The sequence below is a fragment of the Taudactylus pleione genome, unplaced genomic scaffold, assembly GCF_031769625.1.
Source record: "Taudactylus pleione unplaced genomic scaffold, aTauple2 ptg000393l, whole genome shotgun sequence".
NCBI lineage: Eukaryota > Metazoa > Chordata > Amphibia > Anura > Myobatrachidae > Taudactylus > Taudactylus pleione.
The window spans coordinates 12,750,001-12,767,644 of record NW_028284794.1 but is presented as its reverse complement, the minus strand read 5'-3'; positions in this window follow the sequence as shown (position 1 = coordinate 12,767,644).

Here is a 17,644-nt window from a genome sequence, read left to right as displayed (position 1 = left end):
TTAGGTTGTGTGACAGCTTTTATAAGCAAATTAATATGGTATATACAACTTACAGTATAACATTTTTCAGGGTCATTTCTAGTTAACGTCATGATGTATTTATATTCACTTTATAGATTTGTTCTTTTTTTACGATCCTGATTGATCAGAGCTTTTAGGGGCTGCCCACAATAACAGTATAAAGACCTTCACACCCAATAAAAAGGTCAGTGGTGATTGCAGATGTCACCTGTGTGCTGGTCTGTGTCCACTTCCCTTTACCCTACTGTCAGCATCACAGTCTCTGTGATCGATACATCCTGCTGCAGAGACAGGGTTCACTCCTGAGAACAAGTGGGGTACACACGGGATATAGCCAGGAGAAGGAAGTATCCTCAGTGACATTGCCAGGTATAAGATGGTAACCCTGCATGGACCATTTCTGGTGGCGTTGGTGGTCTCCTGTTTAACAAATTGTGAGTATTGTCCTCTTATTCCTTTCATGCCAAGAGGTTTTATAATCCTTTAACATCAAATAAATTGCAGCCATTACATATTGATTTGTTTCCATGGGGGGAATATATATATAATTGAATAATTTACCCAAGTGAATATTTAATTTATTTGATTTTGTTCAGGGGCAACATTTTGTATTATTAATACTATTTGTTGTAATTTATTATTATTTATATTGTTCATTTTTTTATTTTTTAGAGCAGAAGCTGAATTACAGCAATATTTATATATTAATTTAAGTATTTAGAGAAAATGTTGCATAGTTGTGACAGTAATGATGCATGTTTGAATGGTATGTAGTTAGGAAGCCGGCTGGTGAAATGCCGACCACCGGCTACCCGACTGTCAAATCCCGGCATGGGATTAATGATAGGCATTGAAATCCCGATGCCTATCATTATCTACCTGCCAAAATCCCGATGCCCACCTTACCAACCGAAGGTAAGCCGTGCAGAGGAAGTGGAAAGCCGCAGGGAGGGGGGGGGGTTAGGATAAGGGCTCCTGTGGGGGACTTAGGGTTAGGCACCCCCCTGAGAGGGTTAGGGTCAGGCTAGGGGAAGGGGGACTTAGAGTTAGGCACCCCCCTGGGACGGTTATGTTAATGGGGAGGGGAGGGGGGTTTAGGTTTAGGCATCCCTAAATTAGGGTAAGGGTTAGGGGGGAAGAGGGTTAGGTATAGTTAAATGACTTACCCTGTCGGGATCTTCAGTTGCCGATCTTCCGGCATCTGTTTGAATTTATGGGGCCTAATTCAGAGTTAGGAGAAAAACAAGGGGTATAAATGCATTTATTTATTTTTTGTTCATGCAGGGAAAAAAGTGCAGAATTGCGGTTTTGGGGTACAACATTGCGGGAACCCTCATGCAGCCTTAAGACAGTCCCCTAAAGGTAAATTGCGTTAAGAAAAGTTTAAAAATATTCGGGACACCCCAAAAAAATTATGTTTAATTTTGGGGTTAAAAAAAAAAAATAGGGGAACAAAGTGCCAAACTATCTAAAATAATTCAGGTCGGGTCCCCATGTATGCGACGGGTGTTTTCTTTATTGCGGGGACAAGCGGCAGGTGCAATTTTGCAGATTTTTTAAAATAACTTTAGGGACTTAAAAAAATGCTTACCCCCATTTTCATGTACCTCAAATTTGATAGGAATAGTTATTTCCCCCCCAAAAAATCTAATGCTATGCTTTATCACTTCTTCATAGCCACAAAATTGCACCTTGCGTGGCTATTACAAACCCCAACTTCCTTCAGCAGGCAAAACTGGGGATACACATAGTGATCCCCCATGTCTGGACATCTTTAGGGGGATCCCAGGCATATTTCCCAAATATTCCCATTTTTTTTCGTAAATGGGGTGAAGGGTCATTTTAAAAAAACGGGTAATTTTTCAATTACCTATAGCAGGTGAAAAAAAGTGCAGATTTGGGGTTTAGGGGTGCAGGCTTAAAAAAAATATTCTGCATCCTTGGAAATGCCCCCTTAAAACGAAATGTGCAAAAAAAAAAAAAAAAACCGGGGCACCCCAAATTTTTTTTTTCAAATTTTGGGGTGAAAAAAAAAATAGGGAAACAAAATGCCAAACTAACGAAATTAATTCTGATGGGGTCCCCAAGTATGTGGCAGGTATTTTTTTCATTGCGCAGAGTAGCGACAGCTGTATTTTTGAAGAATTTTTAAAATTACCTTTAGGGACTTCAAAATATGCTTACCCCCATTTTCATGTACCCCAAATTTGATAGTTTTTTTTTTTCGTTTTTAAAAGTGGTCCTAAGTGCTCTTCTGCATCACTACTTCAATGTCGGGAAAAATAACCACCTGCCGCATCTATTTAAAAAGCTGACTTCCTTCAGCAGGCAAAAATGGGGGTACCCATAGTGATCCCCCATGTTTGGACACCCCCTGTCCTAGTCCTCCCAGGCCTAGGGGATCCCAGGCACATTTCCTGAAAATTCCTGGTTTTTTTTCGTTGATAGTGCAAACCGTTAATTTAAAAAAACGGAGATAATTTTTCAATTGCATTAAGCAGATGGAAGAAAGTACAGATTTGGGGTTTAGGGGTGCAGGCTTAAAAAAAATAGCCTGCACCTTTGTGAATGCCCCCTTAAAATGAAATGTGCAAAAACAAAAAAAAAAAAAAAAAAATCGGGACACCCCCCCCAATTTTTTTTGTTATGGGGTGAAAAAAAAAAAAAAACTAAAATAGACAAATTAAATCCGCAGGGGTTCCCTTATATGCGGCAGGTGTTTTCTTCATTGAACAGAGTAGCAGCAGGTGCATTTTTGCAGAATTTTAAAAAAATAGTTTAGGGACTTAAAAATATGCTAGCACCCATTTTCAAGTACCCCAATTTTGATGGGATCACTTTTAAAAACGAAAAAAAAAGCTGTGCTCTTCTGCATCACTTCTTCAAAGTCGGGAAAAAAACACCTGCTGCAGCTATTTAAAAACCCAACTTTCTTCTGCAGGCAAAAACAGGGGTACCCATAGTGATCCCCCAGGTCTGGACACTTTAGGGGGGTCCTACAATTATTTCCCAAAAATTCCCGTATTTTCTTGCTGATCCAAGTTTCACCTGTACACAATACTTTTCCGCCTGGAAAATAGGCGAAAGGAGGCGAAAAGTCCAGCAGGCGAAAAGTCTGGACTTTTCGCCTCAAATTGAATACGGGCCTAACATGGGGGAAAAGGGACTTGAGAATCACCGCACAGATCCACAAATGTCTGTTGGAATGTATAAGAGGTATATATAATATAATAAGCTATATCCACCTAAACTGTATTGTGTGGTAATGAAATACCACTGTGGCTGGTGGTGGTGCTACTCAGAGTAACTGCAAGTAGACAAAAAAGGGGAGGGTATATCAGTTCTGTAAGAACTTCAACCCAAAGACTCTATAGGATGCACTCTCATAGCTAAATGTCAATCAAAATATCTTAAAACATAACCTTTATTAATTTTTGCAAGGAAAAATGTTTAAAATGGACGTACACAGATCGTTATCTCGGTAGTGGTTACCCAGATGAGGGAAAGGCGAGATATGAAAATACCGTATAACAATAAACAATACAACATTAAACATGTATGATAATCATAAAAACACCAGGTCAGAATGTGGCTGAGTATATATTTTGCTCCTAACTCTCAGCCAGGCCAGTAATGTAATCTTATAGTATGTAGTCACGGTTTACACTGCACACTGCCAGATGTGACACCATGATGTTGGAGACTAGCGGGCCCACCTGTCGAAGCCAAGAAGGTTTTTGAAGGTATTGGACTTGATGCGTTGAAAGGCTTCACTAACAACTTATCTAACTAACAAACCAGTGCATTAGGTGACTTACAAAGTGGAATATTGAGCCCCCGCAATGCATTTCCATTTGTGCAAATGTCTATAATAATACTTATTCTGCATACAGTACAGGGCAGCACACAGTTTCCAATGTGTTTGTCAGTGGACATGTTTGTGCAGCAAAACTGTCACTTGGAAGTCCTGCTTTGTACCAGTATTAATAAGTCCATCATTTTTATTCATTATATTATTTCTTTTTAGCACTCAAAATAATACCATTTATGGTGTAAGTAACTGGTTTTATTATATGTGCCGATAGAGAACATGTCAGTATTTAATTACATTGGTAGGAATTTGTCTTTGAATGCACTTTCTTGTGTATATAGTCTGGGGAGAAAATGCCTTTTCACTGAGCTAAAACCCCCCAATTATTTGTACTTAATTAAATCTAATTAGTCAAAGAAGTCATTCCCTCAATATGTGGAGATTACCATAAGTGTGCAGTGACAGGGATTCCGTGCTAAAAATACAGTGTGAAAAATAAATTATTGTGCAAGAGCGTGAACAACTGACACACAATACTTCTTATGCATTATATCATATTCCTTTATAGTTCAATCTCTGGACACTGCAAAGCTAACATACTTACAGGCTTCAAACCCCAAATGCCTCTTTAATACTTTTACATTGCTCCTCAACTTCTTCTCAGTTGCCAAAGGTCCTCTGACTATCCTCACTGAAAAAAGACCTCTCACAACCCTCACTGCTCAAAGTCCTCTGACTACTCTCACTACATAAAGTCCTCTGACTACCACTGCCCAAACTCCTCTGACTATCCTCACTGCCCAAACTCCTCTGACTACCCTCACTGGCCAAACTCCTCTGTCTATCCTCACTGCCCAAAGTCCTCTGACTATCCTCACTGCCAAAAGACCTCTGACTACCCCCACTGCCCAAACTTCTCTGACTAACCACACTGCCCAAAGTCTTCTCACTACCCTCACTGCCCAGAGTCCTCTGACTACCCTCACTGGCCAAACTCCTCTGACTATCCTCACTTCCCAAACTCCTCTGCGTACCCTTCCTTACCATAGTCCTCTGACTACCCTCACAGCCCAAGTTCTTCTGACTAATCTCTCACTGCTCAATATCCTCTAACTTCCTTTACTGCTCAAAGTCTTCTGACTATCCCCTAACTGCTCAAAGTGCTCTGACTACCCTCACTGCTCAAAGTCCTCTAAATACTCTCACTGCTCAAAGTCCTCTAACTATCCTCACTGTTCAAAGTCCTTTGACTACCCTCACTTCTCAAAGTCCTCTGACTAACCCCTCACTGCTCAAAGTCCTCTGACTACCCTCAATGCTCAAAGTCTTCTGACTACCCTCACTGCTCAAAGTCCTTTAACTACCCTCACTGCTCAAAGTCATCTCACTACCCTCACTGCTCAAAGTCCTCTGACTACTCTCACTACATAAAGTCCTCTGACTAACCTCACTGCTCAAAGTCCTCTGTCCAACCCTCACTGCTCAGTCCTCTGACTACCCTCACTGCTCAAAATCCTCTGACTACCCTTACTGCTCAAAGTCCTTTGACTACCATCACTGCAAAAAAGTCCTCTGAATACTCTCACTGCTCAAAATCTGCAGACTACCATCCCTGCTCAAAATCCTCTGACTACCCCCATGGCCCAACATTCTCTGACTAACCTCTCTACCCAAAGTCCTTTGACTAACCCCTCACAGCTCAAAGTCCTCTGACTACCCTCAATGCTCAAAGTCTTCTCTCTACCCTCACTGCTCAACGTCCACTGGCAACCCACACTGCCCAAAGTCCTCTGCTACTCTCACTGCTCAAAATTCTCTGGGTACTCTCACTGCTAAAAGTCCCCTGAATACCCTCACTGCTTAAAGTCCTCTGACTAAAGCCTCACTACTCAAAGTCCTCTGACTACACTTATTGCTCAAAGACCTCTGACTATCCCCTCGTTGCTCAAAGTGCTCTGACTACTCACACTGCGGAAAGTCCTCTGACCAACCCCGCACTCAGTAAAGTCCTCTGACTACCCTCACTGTTCAAAGTCCTCTGACTACCCTCACTTCTCAAAGTCCTCTTACTAACCCCTCACTGCTCAAAGTCCTCTGACTGACTAATCTCACTGCTCAAAGTCCTTTAACTACCTTCACTGCTCAAAGTAATCTGACTACCCTCACTGCTCAAAGTCCTCTGACTATTCTCACTACATAAAGTCCTCTGATTACTCTCACTGCTCAAAATCCTCTGACTACCCACACTGCCCAACACCCTCTGACTACCCTCTGTACCTAAAGTCCTTTGACTAACCCCTCACAGCTCAAAGTCATCTGACTGACTACCCTCAATGCTCAAAGTCTTCTGACTACCCTCACTGCTCACATTCCTCTGACTACCTTCACTGCTCAAAGTCTGCTGACTACCCTTACTGCTCAAAGAATTCTGACTATCCCCTCACTGCTCAAAGTGCTCTGACTACACACACTGCTGAAAGTCCTCTGACTACCGTCCCTGCTCAAAGTCTTCTGACTAACCCCTCACTTCTCAAAATCTTCTGACTACCTTTACTGCTCAAAGTCCACTGACTACCCTCACTGCTCAAGGTCCTCAGACTACGCTCACTGCTCAAAGTTCCTGACTACACTCACTGCTCAAAGTGCTCTGACAACCCACACTGCCCAAAGTCCTCTGACTACCCTCACTGCTCAAAGTGCTCTGACAACCCACACTGCCCAAAGTCCTCTGACTACCCTCACTGCTCAAAGTGTTCTGACTACCCATGCTGCCCAAAGTCCTCTGACTACATTCACTGCTCAAAGTGCTCTGACAACCCACACTGCCCAAAGTCCTCTGACTACCCTCACTGCTCAAAGTGCTCTGACAACCCACACTGCCCAAAGTCCTCTGACTACCCTGACTACCCTCACTGCTCAAAGTGTTCTGACTACCCATGCTACCCAAAGTCATCTGGCTACTCTCACTGCTCAAAATTCTCGGATTACCCTCACTGCTCAATGTCCTCTGACTACCCTCACTGCTCAAAGTCCTCTGACTAACCCCTCACTACTCAAAGTCCTCTGACTACACTTACTGCTCCTCTGACTCTCCCCTCACTGATCAAAGTGCTGTGACTACCCACACTGCTGAAAGTCCTCTGTCTACCCTCCCTGCCCAAAGTCTTCTGACTAACCCCACACTGCTCAAAATCTTCTGACTACCTTTACTGCTTAAAGTCCTCTGAAAACATTCACTGCTCAAGGTCTGCAGACTACACTCACTGCTCAAAGTTTCTGACTATCCTTACTGCTCAAAGTGCTGTGACAACACACACTGCCCAAAGTCCCCTGGCTACCCTCACTGCTCAAAATCTTCTGACTACCATCAATGCTCAAAGCCTCAGACTACGCTCACTGCTCAAAGTCCTCCGACTAAGTCCTCACTGTTTAAAGTCCTCTGACAACCCTCACTGCTCACTGTTTAAAGTCCTCTGACTAACCTCTCACTGCTCAAAGTCCTTTGACTACACTTACTGCTCAAAGGCTTCTGACTAACCCCTCACTGCTCAAAATATTCTGACTAACTTTACTGCTCAAAGTCCTCTGACAACATTCACTGCTCAAGGTCTTCAGACTACACTCACTGCTCAAAGTTTCTGACTACCCTCACTGCTCAAAGTGCTCTGACTACCCACGCTGCCCAAAGTCCTCTAACTACCCTCACTGCTCAAAGTGCTCTGACTACCCACGCTTCCCAAAGTCCTCTGACTACCCTTCCTGCCCAAAGTCATCTGACTACCCTCACTGCTCAAAATCCTCTGATTACCATCACTGCTCAAAGTCCTCTGACTAAGCCCTCACTGCTCAAAGTCCTCTGATTACCCCCACTGCTCACTGTTTAAAGTTCTCTGACTAACCCCTCACTCGTCAAAGTCCTCTGATTACCCTCTTGCGGAAAGTCCTCTGATCCTCCTCACTTCTCAAAATCCTCTGCCTAACCCCTACTGCTCAGTCCTCTGACTACTGTCAGTGCTCAAAGTCCTCTGACTACCATCACTGCCCAAATGCCTCTGACTACCCTCCCTGCCCAACGGCCTCTGTCTACCCTCACTGCTTAAAGTCCTATGACTACTCTTACTGCCCAAATTCCTCTGACTACTCTTTCCTACCAAAGATTTTACTTCTAAGTCAGTTTGGTCTCCTTGCGCTCATCCCTGTTTTAAATAACAACTGTAATCTCTCTCTTTCCAATGGTTTCTTTCCATCATTGTTCTCATAATTATAAAGAGATATTTCATTTAGTGTGCAACCGCCAGAGAATATTGGAAAGGCTGCTCCCAAGGATAATTACCACGTCTCTTTAAGCCAAGAGATAAGATTTAAGTAACATAAAAATTATTGGAGCGCCTATACTTCCAGTATTTGAAAAAATATATATATATATATAGTTCAACACGTGGTTTCAAATAATTTAATAGGCACCTTATAAAAGAAACTGGTACAAATATTTCTTTCATCTATAAAAACAGCTCTATAAATAGAATGTGAAATATAACATTTTTAAGTAAATAGATCACTTGATAAACTGTATCATATTTTGCTCTAAACAGAAACAATCTGATGAGCTAAACAGTTTCCAAAAAGGTTACTGATACAAAAGCACAATCATTTAACATCTTTCTTAAGGTGCGTACACACGGTACGACCTTGCAGGACGATATAAACTATAACGATATCGTTCATATTGTTATCACTCATGTCATCCATTTTTGAGCCCCTTTCAACCCCCGAACGATGGACGATGCGCGAGCATGGAAGGCCGATATCGATATTGACCATTGCCCGTGCATGCTGGCCTGGTTACTATAGGGTCGTTATAGTAGTTTGGGGGTTGATGCATGTGCTGCATGTTCAATATCAAACATCCAGCACATGCAGGACGATCAGACAATGATTATCTGATTGTTGTCTGATCGGCCCGTATGTACGGACCAATATACTGTACTGCTAGTTAGCAGACCAATATCATTCAAAATCCAGTGTGGGCACAGTTTAAAAGAATGTCTCTATTGTCAGTTCATAATACAGAGGGTCTCATTCAGACCCGCTCGCGAGCGCAGGATGCTCGCAAGCGGGTCAATGGTACCCAAATGCACATGCGCACGACAGAGGGAGCTCCGTCGTGCGCATGCGCGAGACCCGAATAACGACGGCCAAGCCATCGTTATGGGTCTTGCACTAAAGGGGGCGTCTTGTCGATGGTGACTGACAGCACACTCCCTTTGGTGGGCCTACCATCTGGGTCCGGCCCCACTGACATCACTAGTGATGTCAGTGGGAGTGATTTTGGCTCTGATAGAGCCAAAATCACTCCAGGGCTTGCGGCAGCGAGACCCTATAGCAGGGTCTCGTCGCAAGCCCTATGGTCACGATGGTCTTGACCATCACGACCATCATCATGGACGCTCGCATAAGCTGTGGGTGGTCACCCACAGCTATGCGAGCGTCCAAGAGGCCGCTCCATTTTCAGGTAGGAGGGCCCTGATTCAGAGCGAGCGCTCTGGTCAGAGCGTCCAGCTCTGAATCAGGCCCAGAGTCTGTGTTTATAACATGAGATAAACCTTGTAATAAAGATCTGGGTCCAATAATGCAGGAGAGGAATTATAATGAGAGAAGCTGGGATTCAGATAACAAAGTAGGATTTACAGTATGTGCTGTTGAAGTAAATGCCGGCAATGAATTACTTTATAAATTAAATTACTTTACCAGACTTAGGGGTATATTTACTAAATGAGAGTTTTTGGAAATGGAGATGTTGCCCATAGCAACTAATCAGATTCTACTTAACATTTAATTAGCATCACGAAAATGGAACTCGACAAGATTCACAGAAATTGAACCGGACAGGATTCGCTGGAATGGAACCAGACAGGATTTACCAGAATGGAACCAGAGTGGATTCACCAGAAAGGAACCAGACAGGATTCACCTGAATGGAACCGGACAGCAACAGGAGCCAGCAGTGCAATGAGATGGGAATCTGCACTAACAGAGGATACTGTGGGAGCTCAAATGGTATCTCTCAGCTAGGTTGAAGACAACATTGCACTGGCACCTGGCTCAGTGCTGGGAATTTCCTTAAATACACCTGGCTAGCTAATAGGGATTCTGTTGGCTGCAAGGAAGTTACCTGATTAGAAGCAACATGGCTGCACCCAGTAATTGGAGGTGGCAGGAGAGTACCCATGTGGGATGCTTGGGAGACAGTGACATGGCTGTCTGTAGAGAAAAGCAGGATGCTGTCACTGTAGAGATAGTGACCAGTGCTCTGTCCTACCACTGCTCATGCTATTGACCATCAGCGAGTCAGAATGCTGGGACTTGTCATTGTCACAGATTATAGAGGATACCAAGATTCCCCGGCATGCCAGAACATTCTCTTAACAGGCAAGTGGTGGGGTCTGATAGTAAGGGCTCTGGCTAGTGTTGTGACAGTACCCCTCTCTTATGAGAGGCTTCTGGACTCTTCTTGACCTTGTGATAATTTTTGGTATGGAACGTTTTACCAGCTGGGGAGCATGACCCAAGATCTCTCCTCAGGACCATAACCCCTCCAGTCTATGAGGTACTGTTGACAACCATAACATAAATTACTGTCTGGGATCTTCTCTACCTCAAACTCAATACCTCATTGGGTCCATACCTTGGAACATTTGGGAAGAAAAGCCTGAAATTGATTGAGGATTAGTGGTTTCAGCAAGGAAATATGAAGGACATTTGGGATGCGAAGAGAAGGGGGGAGCTGAATTCAACATGGCACTGGATTAATGACTAGTAATCAATAAGGGTCTGATGAAGTGGGGTGCAAATTTCATAGAACAACCCTGCAAACTGAGATTGCGTGTGGACAGCCAAACTTTGTCTCCAGTTTTGAGATTAGGAATAGCTCTCCTTTTTCTGTCTGCAAAGATTTTAGAGCAGAATGAACTCTCCAATTTTTTAAAAAATCCTGAAGTGTTGTATTAGCAGTTGGAACATTGAATATTGGTAAGGATTTAAATTACCTAAGAATTAAAAACAAAAACTGTGAAGAAGGGTGTGAAACCAGAAGAAGAGTGGTACGTGTTGTTATGAGCAAACTCTTCCCTTGGTAGAAGCTCAGGGCCTGATTCAGATCCGCTCGTAAGGGGACGCTCGTTCACTCTGAGCGATGTTCGCACATCTGCGCATGCATATGGGTCATAATGCGCATGCGCCAACCAGTCATTGCAGTCGGAAATTATGCACTCGCAAGATAGCGAGTGCCTGCTAATTTGAGTGACAGGATGAGGCGTTTGTGGGTGGTAACAGGGGAAGGTGCTTGAAAACGGGGAGTGGTGATCCGAATGCAGGCGTGCCAAATGGTCAAAACGGCCGTTTTAAGGGTGTGAATAATTAACAAAGCAGCGTCAACGGCCACGTCACTTGGTCGTCTCTTAGCCTGAACTGTTCGCATGATTGCGGTAGGAAAATCCAACCACAAGCACTGCGAGCAGTTCAGACGCCTTTCGATGTACTCGATTAATCTAATAGCGGAGATGACGTATGATGCGAACGGCCAGGGGGCGTCTTTACAAAATAGCGAGCGCATGTTTCGTTCGCTCGCTCAGACATAGAGGCGTCAACAGACCGCAAAGAGCGAGCGCTCAATTTAAATAGCCGGCCCCTTTTTCTGAACGACCGTTCACAAATAGCGTCCGGCTCTGAATCAGGCCCTCAGTCCAATCATCTTGAGATGAGGAAATGTATAATCGTAAAAATCCTTCCAAATCTTGGTTTACATGTTCTGTTTGTCCACTGGTTTGGGGGTGATAAGAAGTGGAGAACTCTAGCTTGATTTGTAGTACTGAGCAAAGGGAAATCGAGAATTTGGCCACAAACTGAACCCCTCTGTCGGAGATTTTCTCAGATGGGAGACCATGAAGACAGAATATTTCAGAGATGAACAGTTGAGCCAGTCGTGGAGCAGAATGTAATCCTACCAGGGGTACAAAATGGGCCATCTTGTAGAATCGATCTACAATTACCCAGATTGTGTTGTATCCCTTGGAGAGTGGAAGATTGGTCACAAAGTCCATTTATATGTGCAACCATGGACGGGTTAAAATTGACAAATTTTGTGTTGAGCATATTTCACGCAGGAGGCATTATAGACCTATATATCAGATTTCATGGTTGGCTACCAGTAAGACATTTCTGTGTTGCCTATGGAAGTGAGTAGTGTTGGGCATGAGCCATGCACCTGGGTAACACCTAATGCTCAAGTATGTTAACATATACATATAGAAGCATAAATGTACAGATGTGCAGTGATTTGATTGTTTTTGTGGTTTACTACTTCCTGCTTTAGGTCCCCACCTACACACTAATGCCTCATGTCATCTCTCTGTCTACCCTCTCCTCTAGATTGTAAGCTCCAAGGAGCAGGGTCCTCCCTACTGTCTCACAGCCTTCTTCTCTAGCAATTAAACGACAGCCTTCAGTTTTCCGGATGTATTGTGTATGGAGAATTGTGTTGCTAATTGTTACTTGTGCTCTGTTTAAATTTTGGTCACTGTATTGTAATGTATTGTTCTGTGTACCCTGTACTGTCTTACTGTTGATGTATGTACGGCGCTGCGGACCACTTGTGGCATCCTATAAATAAAATGTAATAATAATAATAATAATACAGATTCTGCTATGGAGGGTCAGTTATTCACAGCATATCTGATAAACATCAACAGTGACTTCTAAGACTTCAGCAGACAATTACAGGCAGAAGTTTTATATCAGGAGGAATGTCAGTGAGACTTATTACTCAGCAGAATGATTTTAAATAGGCAATCATTTTTAAGTGTTCATTTAACCGTCCTCGCTGGTAAATGGTATCAGTCTGTATTTTCACACATACTGCTTGTACCGTCCAGATGCAGTTTAAATGTTAACAAATCAATACATTATAGTGGGAAGAGCAATTGTCTGAGCACCAAACATGAAACGCATTTCGCACCTTCCAGATGCACTGTGGTGAAGAACACCAACATATATTGAATTGGAATAAACAGAATTAGAAATGCCTTTAACATATGCATCTGGAAGGTACAAAATAATACATTGTAGATAAAAGCCACCACCTTGGTCTCCCATCTCACGTGTTTCATCATACAAACAATATTAGCACAATTATAGAGGCATTGCATTATAGGATGGTATTTACACTGTACACCAGCACATTTTTTCAGATAGTGAATGAGAGAAACATTCCCATAAAAGTTATTCAGTTAGGTGCTTAATTACTAGCAGAAGGAGGAGTTTCAGCACTAGCAAGGTGTCCTCTAGTGGTTACATCCTCATATCTGAAATATAATCATAAAGTTATGATAAGACAGGCCTGTCTACTTAAACATTTGTAATAAAACATATCTAGTTAACAATTCATTACATAATCTCATTAAGTGTATTTCGGGCTATTTGTTATAGTACATAATAGCAATGCTTATACTTACAGAATGTTAGAGATGATGAAAATGGTCAAACACCAAATATACATAAAATACATATTTCAAGTCTATTGAAATAAACCAAATACAATTAGTTTACTGGTTATTCGAGGTTTACAGTACAGTATGATATGCACATGCAAACTTTGGTTGTAGATGCTTCCTTTTCCCCCCATAATGCCTGTGTGTATCTGGGAGATCCTGGAGGCTTAGTACAGATAAACTGGATAATAATTATTGCATACAGATTTCCCATAGTTACTGTAAAATGGATAAACATTGTATCCTTTCTGTGTTTGTACAGGTGGAGATGCCACTGATAGTACAACATCTGAAACCATTTCTCTGGAATCATCAGCTGGGATTTCTCCATCATTTTGTCCTGAGTATTTCAACAGCATTCCCACTGACATCTCATCCACTGACACTACATAAGACAGCCCCACTGACAGTCCATCCACTGACACTACATCGGACAGCCCCACTGACAGCCCATGCACTGACACTACATCGGGCAGCCCTACTGACAGCCCATCCACTGACACTACATCAGACAGCCCCACTGACAGCCTATGCACTGACACTACATCGGAAAGCCCCACTGACAGCCCATCCACTGACACTACATCAGACAGCCCCACTGACAGCCCATGCACTGACACTACAACGGAAAGCCCTACTGACAGCCCATCCACTGACACTACATCGGACAGCCCCACTGACAGCCCATGCACTGACACTACATCGGACAGCTCCTTTGACAGCCCATGTACTGCAACTACATCAGACAGCCCCACTGACAGCCCATCCACTGACACTACATCGGACAGCCCCACTGACAGCCCATCCACTGCCACTACATCGGACAGCCCCTTTGACAGCCCATGTAATGCCACTACATCAGACTGCCCCACTGACAGCCCATCCACTGACACTACATCAGACAGCCCCACTGACAGCCTATGCACTGACACTACATCGGAAAGCCCCACTGACAGCCCATCCACTGACACTACATCGGACAGCCTCACTGACAGTCCATCCACTGACACTACATCGGACAGCCCCACTGACAGCCCATGTACTGCCACTACATCGGACAGCCCCACTGACACTACATCAGACAGCCCCACTGACAGACCATCCACTGACACTACATTGGACAGCTCCACTGACAGCCCATGTACTGCCACTACATCGGACAGCCCCACTGACAGCCCATCCACTGACACTACATCGGACAGCCCCACTGACAGCCCATGTACTGCCACTACATTGGACAGCCCCACTGACAGCCCATCCACTGACACTACATCGGACACCCCCACTGAAAGCCCATGCGCTGACACTACATCGGACAGCCCCACTGACAGCCCATGCACTGCCACTACATCGGACAGTCCCACTGACAGCCCATACACTGACACTACATTGGACAGCCCTACTGACAGCCTATCCACTGACGCTACATCGGACAGCCCCACTGACAGCCCATCCACCGACACTACATTGGACAGCCCCACTGAAAGCCCATCCACTGACACTACATCGGACAGCCCCACTGACAGCCCATCCACTGACACTACATTGGACAGCCCCACTGACAGCCCATGCACTGACACTACATCGGACAGCCCCACTGACAGCCCATCCACTGACACTACATCAGACAGCCCCACTGACAGCCCATCCACTGACACCTCATCGGACAGCCCCACTGACAGCCCATCCACTGACACTACATTGGACAGCCCTACTGACAGCCCATCCACTGACACTACATCAGACAACCCCACTGACAGCACATCCACTGACACTACATTGGACAGCCCCACTGACAGCCCATGCACTGACACTACAACGGAAAGCCCTACTGACAGCCCATCCACTGACACTACATCGGACAGCCCCACTGACAGCCCATGCACTGACACTACATCGGACAGCTCCTTTGACAGCCCATGTACTGCAACTACATCAGACAGCCCCACTGACAGCCCATCCACTGACACTACATCGGACAGCCCCACTGACAGCCCATCCACTGCCACTACATCGGACAGCCCCTTTGACAGCCCATGTAATGCCACTACATCAGACTGCCCCACTGACAGCCCATCCACTGACACTACATCAGACAGCCCCACTGACAGCCTATGCACTGACACTACATCGGAAAGCCCCACTGACAGCCCATCCACTGACACTACATCGGACAGCCTCACTGACAGTCCATCCACTGACACTACATCGGACAGCCCCACTGACAGCCCATGTACTGCCACTACATCGGACAGCCCCACTGACACTACATCAGACAGCCCCACTGACAGACCATCCACTGACACTACATTGGACAGCTCCACTGACAGCCCATGTACTGCCACTACATCGGACAGCCCCACTGACAGCCCATCCACTGACACTACATCGGACAGCCCCACTGACAGCCCATGTACTGCCACTACATTGGACAGCCCCACTGACAGCCCATCCACTGACACTACATCGGACACCCCCACTGAAAGCCCATGCGCTGACACTACATCGGACAGCCCCACTGACAGCCCATGCACTGCCACTACATCGGACAGTCCCACTGACAGCCCATACACTGACACTACATTGGACAGCCCTACTGACAGCCTATCCACTGACGCTACATCGGACAGCCCCACTGACAGCCCATCCACTGACACTACATTGGACAGCCCCACTGAAAGCCCATCCACTGACACTACATCGGACAGCCCCACTGACAGCCCATCCACTGACACTACATTGGACAGCCCCACTGACAGCCCATGCACTGACACTACATCGGACAGCCCCACTGACAGCCCATCCACTGACACTACATCAGACAGCCCCACTGACAGCCCATCCACTGACACCTCATCGGACAGCCCCACTGACAGCCCATCCACTGACACTACATTGGACAGCCCTACTGACAGCCCATCCACTGACACTACATCAGACAACCCCACTGACAGCACATCCACTGACACTACATTGGACAGCCCCACTGACAGCCCATGCACTGACACTACAACGGAAAGCCCTACTGACAGCCCATCCACTGACACTACATCGGACAGCCCCACTGACAGCCCATGCACTGACACTACATCGGACAGCCCCACTGACAGCCCATCCACTGCCACTACATCGGACAGCCCCTTTGACAGCCCATGTAATGCCACTACATCAGACTGCCCCACTGACAGCCCATCCACTGACACTACATCAGACAGCCCCACTGACAGCCTATGCACTGACACTACATCGGAAAGCCCCACTGACAGCCCATCCACTGACACTACATCGGACAGCCCCACTGACAGTCCATCCACTGACACTACATCGGACAGCCCCACTGACAGCCCATGTACTGCCACTACATCGGACAGCCCCACTGACACTACATCAGACAGCCCCACTGACAGACCATCCTCTGACACTACATTGGACAGCTCCACTGACAGCCCATGTACTGCCACTACATCGGACAGCCCCACTGACAGCCCATCCACTGACACTACATCGGACAGCCCCACTGACAGCCCATGTACTGCCACAACATTGGACAGCCCCACTGACAGCCCATCCACTGACACTACATCGGACACCCCCACTGAAAGCCCATGCGCTGACACTACATCGGACAGCCCCACTGACAGCCCATGCACTGCCACTACATCGGACAGTCCCACTGACAGCCCATACACTGACACTACATTGGACAGCCCTACTGACAGCCTATCCACTGACGCTACATCGGACAGCCCCACTGACAGCCCATCCACTGACACTACATTGGACAGCCCCACTGAAAGCCCATCCACTGACACTACATCGGACAGCCCCACTGACAGCCCATCCACTGACACTACATTGGACAGCCCCACTGACAGCCCATGCACTGACACTACATCGGACAGCCCCACTGACAGCCCATCCACTGACACTACATCAGACAGCCCCACTGACAGCCCATCCACTGACACCTCATCGGACAGCCCCACTGACAGCCCATCCACTGACACTACATTGGACAGCCCTACTGACAGCCCATCCACTGACACTACATCAGACAACCCCACTGACAGCCCATCCACTGACACTACATTGGACAGCCCCACTGACAGCCCATCCACTGACACTACATCAGACAGCCCCACTGACAGCCCATCCACTGACACTACATTGGACAGCCCCACAGACAGCCCATCCACTGACACTACATCGGACAGCCCCACTGACAGCCCATCCACTGACACTACATCGGACAGCCCCACTGACAGCC